Source organism: Lipotes vexillifer, unplaced genomic scaffold, assembly GCF_000442215.2.
Source record: "Lipotes vexillifer unplaced genomic scaffold, Lipotes_vexillifer_v1.1 scaffold942, whole genome shotgun sequence".
In the NCBI taxonomy this organism is placed as follows: Eukaryota; Metazoa; Chordata; class Mammalia; order Artiodactyla; family Lipotidae; genus Lipotes; species Lipotes vexillifer.
In genome coordinates, this window is record NW_006798282.1 from 1,370,236 (window position 1) to 1,379,054 (window position 8,819).

The window sequence follows — 8,819 nt, forward strand, 5'->3', positions numbered from 1 at the left end:
CTGCTGAACATCATAGCTTAGCCTAGCCTACCTTAGATGTGCTCAGATTACTTACGTTAGTCTACAGTTGGGCAAAACATCTAACACAAAGCCCATTTTATAATAAAGTGTTGAATATCTCATGTAACTTATTGAATAACGTACTGAAAATGAAAAACAGAATGACTGAGTACAGAGTGGCTGTAAGTGTATCAGTTGTTTACCCATGACTGCAGGTCTGACTGGGAGCTGTGGCTCAATGCTGCTGTCCAGCATCACGAGAAAGAGCATGTACTGCGTATCACTACCCCAGAAAAGATCAAAATTCAAAATTTGAAGTATGGTTTCTACCGAATGCATAATTGCTTTGGCACCGTCACATCGTGGAAAAATTGTAAGTTGAATCATCATTAATTCAGGGATCAACCGTACTTGGCAAAACTATACTATAAGACTAACTGATGCTTGGGACTTCCCTGGTGGTCCAGTGGCTAAGATTCCGCACTCCCAATGCAGGGGGCCCGAGTTCAATCCCTGGTCAGGGAACTAGATCCCACATGCTGCAACTAAAGATCCCGCATGCCACAACTGAAAAGAAAAGATTCCACATGCCGCAACTAAAAAGATCCTGTATGCCACAATGAAGATCCCATGTGCTGCAACTAAAACCCGAAGCAGCCAAATAAATAAATAAATTTTTTTTTTTAAAAAAAGACTGATGCTGATGAGATTCAGAGTGAAACATGAGAGCACTGACACTGTGCTCTGGTTTTAGAGCCATGGCTCTCAAAGTGTGGTTCCCTAGGCCAAACAGTAGCAGCACCTGGTAACTTGTTTGAAATTCAAATTCCAGGGCCTATCTCTCACCTATGGATTCTGGAGGTGGGGTTAAAACAATCCCTCCAGGTAATTTTAATTCACACTAATGTTTGAGAACCTAGTTACGAAGTAATGATAACTCATCTGGATAAAAACAGCTTATATAATTAGGAAAATATATTTCTTGCTCAAAACCCATTCTGTTATTTTAACCTAAACTCCTGAACAAACACTAATCTATTCAATTGTGAAATGATAAGCTGGAAGATGACAAAGATATTTTTTAATTAGGTATAATTCTGGAACTGCTCATTTTGAAATAATGTACTAACCATTGCAGTGGAATGAAATGAAGAATCTAGTTTGTAAAAAGGGATAAGGAATCAATGTATTTGGAATTTCAATATTTAGATGATTTGAAAATACTCTAAGGTTGGGAAATAGTGCAAATATGACTATTACAACTGCCATATTTGCGTAAACTGAATAGTTTAGTCTCTCTGGCTTCAGACTGAATTAACATGTTTAAAATAGAAAAGGTTCAACAACAAAATTTTAACAACTTCTTCTTCTTTTTTTTTGGCCACACTGCGTGGCTTGTGGGACCTTAGTTTCCTGACCAGGGATTGAACCAAGGCCCTCAGCAGTGAAAGTGCAGAGTCCTAACCACTGGAATGCCAGAAAATTCCCCCAAATTTTAACTTCTGAAGGGCTTTATCAGTCACTATAGTGTCAAACTTAAGAGCGGTACTATATTTGAGACATAAAGACTACTGAAATACCAGATCCTCTTTCACACTCGGACTGCAATTTCTAAAATAATTTATAATTGGTTATTAATATGAAATACCCTTTCTCTGATTATGTGGAATTACACTGAACTTCACTAGACTTCCAGCTTCGGAAAAAATGGGACAAATAACACTTCACATATTTTATGAATTCAGAAAATACTAAATATCAAATAAACCAGTGGTTTCTTAACATTTTTGATTATGAATCCCCAACAACAAAAATTCAAGTACATATCCCCAATATACGTATACTTATACATAAATTATATATATGTACTACTGTGATAATACAGAGTATACATTATAAAATACAAAATAAAAATTAAATAAGGCTGAAATAAATACAAAGATTCGTTTTAATTTTTTTTCCTGAGACCCACGTGCACCCTTGGTGCTTACACACACACACACACCCCTCTTTGGACTCTACTGCAAAGCTGCATGGCCCAGCAACCCTGCAAACATTCTCAGGCAGTGCTCCTGACCACTCAAGGAGAAGCTGTCAAACACAGTAATCAAATGAATGTCTCCTTCCTGCGGAGTTCCACCATCTCTGACTCAAGTCTGTGACACTGGGTTCCTTCCTTCACCCCTAACACCCTCCTCTGCTACCTTTCACTTGGTAGGCAGTGGAGATGACTGTGAAGCCAGCAGGTCCAAGAACAGCATAAAAGCATGGACTCTGTTTTCAGACAAACCTGGGTTTCCACCTGGCCTCAGCTTCTAACTCACTAGGTGACCCAGAGCCAGTCAGATAACATCTCTAAAACTAATCAGTTAAGGGGGTGATAACAGTGTCATCGCCCCTGATTATGAAGATTAAGTGAGATAAGCTGTCATAAGAGCACCTAGCACAGAATCTAGACAGCCCAAGTGCTGGATAAATATTTTACCCAGAATTATTATTTCAGGCGGCAAAAGAAGTCACCTGGACTTTGCTTCAGTGGCCAACTCAGGAAGGGAGCAAGTTACAGTGGAAGTAGGTAGGTGGTGCAGTTCGGCAGACCTGGTTTGAAGGCCTGATCCGCAATGCCAAGCTGGGTGACACTAGCAACCCAGTTTCTCTATGAGGGGGAGTCTTCTCATCTGTTTAATGGCAGCGATGACACAAACTGTACCTGAAGTACCTATCAGAGCCAGTAAAACTAATACTGGTGGCCACCAAATGGCCACCGATGGTGAGGGTAAGCAAATAACACATAAACCTAAGTGTCATTCCAGGGTCCTTAGGACACATTCATGTATACACTAAGACAGTAAGCATGCCCTAAAGTCTACCACCAAATGTTAATAAATGCATGTGTACTGAACCCCACAGGTATGGTTCATTTCCCAACTGGACAATTTACTTGCTCATATATGACCTCAAGCAATTCACAATCTTTAGGCCTCCATTTTCTATGCATAAACTAGGAGTAGCAGACTTTTTATACCCACCTCCCGACAGTAAACTAATCTAGATGATGGGAGAGGGGGACCTAAACCAGGGATTATAAAGCACATGGAGACCTCTGGAGAGGTGCTGTTTTTGCCACAACAGCAAAAGAAAAGAGAGCTCTCAAACACCAGACGCGTTCATAATAAATGAGAATTCTTTCAATTTCAATAAATCACCAAAAGAATGAATGTGGAGATATATTTATACATATTTTGTGTTTTTTACATCGTGTGCCCCGGGGAATGCTGCAAATGTGTAAAACACCTAAAACCTAAATTCTATCAACATACATTAAAAAGATATAGGTCGTCAATTAGAGGAACACCTAAAATACTCTCAGACACCCTTGACCCTGACTCCCTTATAAAAGCTTCAGTCTTTAGCACAATACCCTGAAATGGCAGCACAGCAATAAGGACACTGCATAACCAAACTTCACAAACGTTTGGTCAGAAACACACTCAAAGCTAGTATCATTAAAGAAACCTTTACTATGTCCTCTTCACAAAAATTATTACAAAATCCCCAGGAGTTTAGTCACCCAGCTCTGTCACCACAGAAGGTGGGGCAGAAAGTGACACGAAACAGGGCAAACTCCTGCCAGGAGGGGACTCACTGCTCCCCTAGGTCACGAGCATTTCCACCTGTACAACTACCTACGGCTCAAAGAGTCTGGATCCCTGGCTCCCTGCAGCTAATGCTATTCTGACGTTAGGATCCTGCATGATGAACGGAGGTAATAAACCACCCAGAATAAACAGAGGCAACATCAATGAGCAATGTTTAGGTCTGAGCGAAAGAGAAAACTAGAAACCAAGCAAAACCCAGCAAAGAAGCTACGTGTTGCCTCTCAATCAGATCTTGCACAAGAGGCAGGTGCGGACAGCGTGCTCTCCTCCGCACTCCGGAAAACCCAGACAGCCCAAAAGCAGGTTCTAGAACCGGCAGCTTCCCAGGGGACGGCAGGGCCAGTGGGCGCAACAGCGCGACCCACTCTCAGGCCAGTGGTCCCCGGGGCCAGGGGGAGGGCTGCGGGCGCGCGGTTGGCCCGGACGGGGGCGCGGCCAAGGTGGGATTGGGGACGCGGCAACCCGGCCCCCTCTCTGGCTGCAGTCTCTCAGCCCGGCCCACACGGCTGCTGGACAGCGCTCACGCCGGCGCGCCAGTGACCCCGGCGGCCCCCATCCCGGAACTCGCCGGGCCTGCGGGCGGACGCTGTTGGGGACGCGCGCAGCGGTACCTGTGGCGGCAACAGCTCTCGGGCGGCGGCGGCGGCGGCGGCGGCGGGGGCGGCGGCGGCGGCGGCGGCGGCGGCGGCGGCGGCGGCGGCGGCGGCGGCGGCGGCGGCGGCGGCGGCGGCGGCGGCGGCGGCGGCGGCGGCGGCGGCGGCGGCGGCGGCGGCGGCGGCGGCGGCGGCGGCGGCGGCGGGGGCGGCGGCGGCGGCGGGGACGGGGGCGGGGCGCGGCGTGCGCGCTCCCGGCCCGCGCGGTCCGGGCGTGGCGCCCGCCCTCTCTCTCTCCCGGCAGCCAGGCGCCCGCGCAGCTCTCCGCCCCTTCACCTCTCACCTCCTACCTTTCCCCTCCCGCTCCCGCCCCCGCCGTCCTTCGCATGTGTTCCCTGTGGCGTGCGCATGCGTGATCGCGCACCCAACCGCGGCTCCCGCTCGCCCCCTGGTGGACACCGGTCACACGACACCTGGGGAGAGGTCTGGGGTGGAGCGGGGCCGGGCGAGGCGGACCGCGAAGCTGGGACAGAACCTTGAGTAGAGCACCAGAGCTTTTAACAACACGTTCCGCAGAATTCGCAAGAACACGCACAGGCTGCCCATATTCCCCGTTTCATAACAGCGAAAAATTAAAAGCGGCCGAGATATACAACAAATGCAGATGGGTCGAATAAATTATGTCCATAAACTGGATTTCCTTAAGGCCTTTTAAAAGGGTAAGTTTTATGAATACTTAACTAATGTGGAAAGATGTTCTTGAAAAAAATGTTCAAAATGAGCTGTAGGGTATGAGCTCATTTTTGTTAAAAACAATCCAAGAAAGGTCTGGGGCGATGCTGACGTGTGGTCGGTGGATATCTCTGGGTGGAGGACTAGGGTGTTAGGATTTTTCCATTTGCTCATGGGCATGTAACCATCTTCTACATGGAACACATGTGTGTTGTAATAACAATAGCTATGTCCGTCGAGTGTTTACTCTTCACCAGGTGCTTGAAACCAAGTCCTCCTAAAACCGAGCTCCTCTGCCGGGTTTATGATTATCCTCTCTACCCAAAATGTTACTCCCTTTCTTGTCCAATACATGTTTTCCTTAAGACTGAGGAGTAGCAGAGAAAAGGGGGCATTGAAACCGAGCAGGACCCTGTGGGGCCCTCCTATAAGCAGATAAGTTAGGGGGTCCCCGGAGAAAGAGAACCAGGAATGGCTTTCATGATATTTTGTGATGTAAGCCTGGCCACAATGCTTGCCCTTGAACAGGTCTCAGTAATTAATGATCTAAGGGATGAAAGGGATGCAGGAACAGAGAAAAGGCAGTCAAATAATAGTGCAGTGATACAGCAGAGTTCTAGCTCCTCCTCAAGGGATACACAGAAAGTGTATCTTTGAGTTCTGCAAGAACCAAGGCCCCCATCCAGGTGGAGGACAGAATGATGATGTTGACCCTCCTGACTTCAATCAACTAAAGCTTGGACTCTGTCGACCTTTGCCCCAATTCTATGTTGAATTCTCTTCTGCTTAAAGCCCCTTGTTGAATATGCATGTACCCTTAGCTTAAAACTTCCCCAATTTTGCTGTTCAGGGAGATGCTGCTTTGGGAAAGATCCCTGGTGTTCTCCTTCCTGGCTACGAGTAATAATCATTCCTTCTCCCGATCTTTGGCTTGGTTGTGTCTATTGGCTTGATACCCACCAAGAGGTGAGCCCAGTTTTCAGGTAACACTCCCAGGTAGCAAAGCCTTTCCGTGTCCCCGTTTCTTGTTTGTAGGAAAAAGGCTTCAGCTTCCTTGACCTTCCCTGAGTTCCAAAGGGCAGGTTCAAACAGTTACTAATCAAGGAAGTGAGGGAATGCAGAAACAAGTGAAAACAATCCTAGTTCCTCCTCGAGGAATTTACGTAACAACATCTCACTTTGAGTTCTTCTTCTGGAACTAAGGCCCCCACCCAGGTGAAGGATAATAACTTCAGGTGGAGCACAAGATTCCTGGAACACCACTCTGCAGCCCTCACCTCAAATTTTGCCTATACAAACTCTTCCCTGAAAACCATCAGGGAGTTCAGGTCTTTCGAGCACGAGCTGCCCATTCTCGCGTGGCCCTTGGAATAAACCTTTCTCTGCTCCAAACGCCTACGTTTCCATTTGTTTGGCCTCACTGTGTGACCAGCACATGAACTTGGGTTGGATAACATGCTGAGCTGAGCATTTTGCACATGTCCTCTCATCTGACCTTCCTGAAAACCCCAAGGTAGGTCTCGTTACCTGGTCTCACAAGAGAAGGGGAGGCTTTGCCCAAGATGAGGGTGCAGGTCCCAGCGGGCCCAGCGCTGGCCCATTGTGGGATGCTGCCCGTGGTGATTGCCTGTGGGCCAGCCCATGGGTACCTTGATCACACCACCCCACGTACTCGTGAACACAGGTCCAAGTGTCAGGGGGCAGCCTCACCCCACCCTGCTGCCCTGGGCATGCTCCCCTCAGCTTACCTGCACCCACCCTGGTGCTATCTGGATATAGCAGATAGATCCTGTTCCTGTCCTTGAGGGTGGCAGCGCTGGGGTTGCAAAAAGGGCAGATATAACCACAATGCAAGGCTAAAATCAGAGGTGGCCCTTCAGGCAGCTGCATCCACCTCACCCCTCACAGGCCTTCACAGCCCCTTTCCATCAACCCTGTTCCAAATTCTCCAAAGTCTTGCCTTCCTCCTTGCCCACCACAGTACTATCATGGTAAAATTAAACAATAATGGTGTTGGGCTGTACCCCACAGGCCTACAAGCCCTGTGCTTGCCCAGCTTCAAGACGGAAGAAAGAGCCCAGAGTCAGCAACAGAGACGTCAGTGGTGTAATGGTTGGGGGAGCTTACACGTCTGAAGCAAGGTCCTGGAGCAACACCCCACTGTGTGCGGTGGAAGGTGGACAGGACATGGCGGCAGTCTTCACTCCCAAGTGGAAGGAGAGGTTACCAGTTATAGAGGAATTGATGTCATGTGGGCTCATTAGGTACCAGGGAAACCAGCAGAAGGGCACGCCCCTCACCGCCCCTTTGATAAGAATAATCACCAGCTGGGGTGAGGGCAGGAGCGTGGGAAGGTCAGTCAGGTGCATAAGATATAGGTGAAGCAGGCACTGGTTGGGCAGGGGAATGTACAGAGAGCAAGTGAGCAGCCATCTTGAGTAGCCTGACCATACAAGTGAGGACAATTGACCTTGGCCCAGAGTGACCTTTAAGATTTTGCCCTGTATTCAGAGTTGTCTTTTGGCTTTAGATGAGAATGTTTATAAAGGAAGAACTCTTCTTTGTTATTTTTAAATTAGAGAGGCAACAACAGAGAGCAGTGTAGGGAGCCTTACCTACACCCGTTATCTCACATCACTCCACGTCTGATCCCTTGCAGTGCCATCATCCGGCCCCTCGGAAAACTTGGGCAAAAAGGACCTCAGATCTCTGTCACCAGTTTTCCTTCTCTCTCCACTGCCTCGTTCCTTTTGGCAAATATAAAGTCTACCCGATTTTTTTAGTTTTCTGAGTGAATGTCACCGTGCAGACAAAGTCCCAGTTTCTTCCCTTTACTGTCAAGTTCCTACAAAGAATGCAGTTCCAAGCTTGCCTCACAGCAGAGTCACTTGGGGGAATGTTTAAAGTGAAGTCGGAGTCACCCTGAGCACCACCCCAGGCCCACTGGACCAAAGTCTTCTCTCCAGAGATTGCTGGAGACCTGTCTTTTCACAACCCCTACCACAGGGACTTAGCTAGTCTGTCTTTTGGGCACTCCTGTCACCCTCCCTACTCCCCGTCCCCTCCCCACCCAACCGTTTCACCCCTGTTTACGGGGGAATGCCGCTCAACAAGCTCTGGATACCTTCCCCAAAAAACAAGAGCCTCCAAACCTGACAAGCACTTAGTTAAGTGCCTCTGTGCCTTGCAGCACTGTCAAGAGTACCCCGCTACACAAGAACCACTGGGGACCCTCTGAGGAACCTAAGGCTCATGGGCCCAAGGTAAATCCACTACTGAATGTCCCCCGTGAGCTGAATGAAGTGGCCATGATTTTAGGGCTTTTCCAACAATTTATTATGAAAACATAGGGAAAAGCTGAAAGAACCATACAGTTAACAACTATATATTCTAGATTCTACAACTATTAATGTTTTGCTTAGTATTACGTTTTTCTTAAAAAAAAAAACCAAAAAACCTTTATCCACCTATCAATCCATCTTATTTGTTATGCATATCCAGGTAAGTTGCAGATACCTGATTTTAGTTTTTATAACTCAACACACAACCTAAAAGTTGACTGAAAAACAACACAAAACCTAAAAGTTGAAAATTGTGTATTACTTGAGGACATTATTGAGGACTATAGCCTGGAAACAGCCTCTCAGATAGCTCTGAGGAAATGTTTCAAAGAGGTAAGGGAGGGGCTTCCCTGGTGGCGCAGTGGTTGGGAGTCCGCCTACCGATGCAGGGCACACGGCTTCGTGCCCCGGTTCGGGAAGATCCCACATGCAGCGGAGCGGCTGGGCCCGTGAGCCATGGCCGCTGAGCCTGCGCGTCCGGAGCCTGTGCTCCG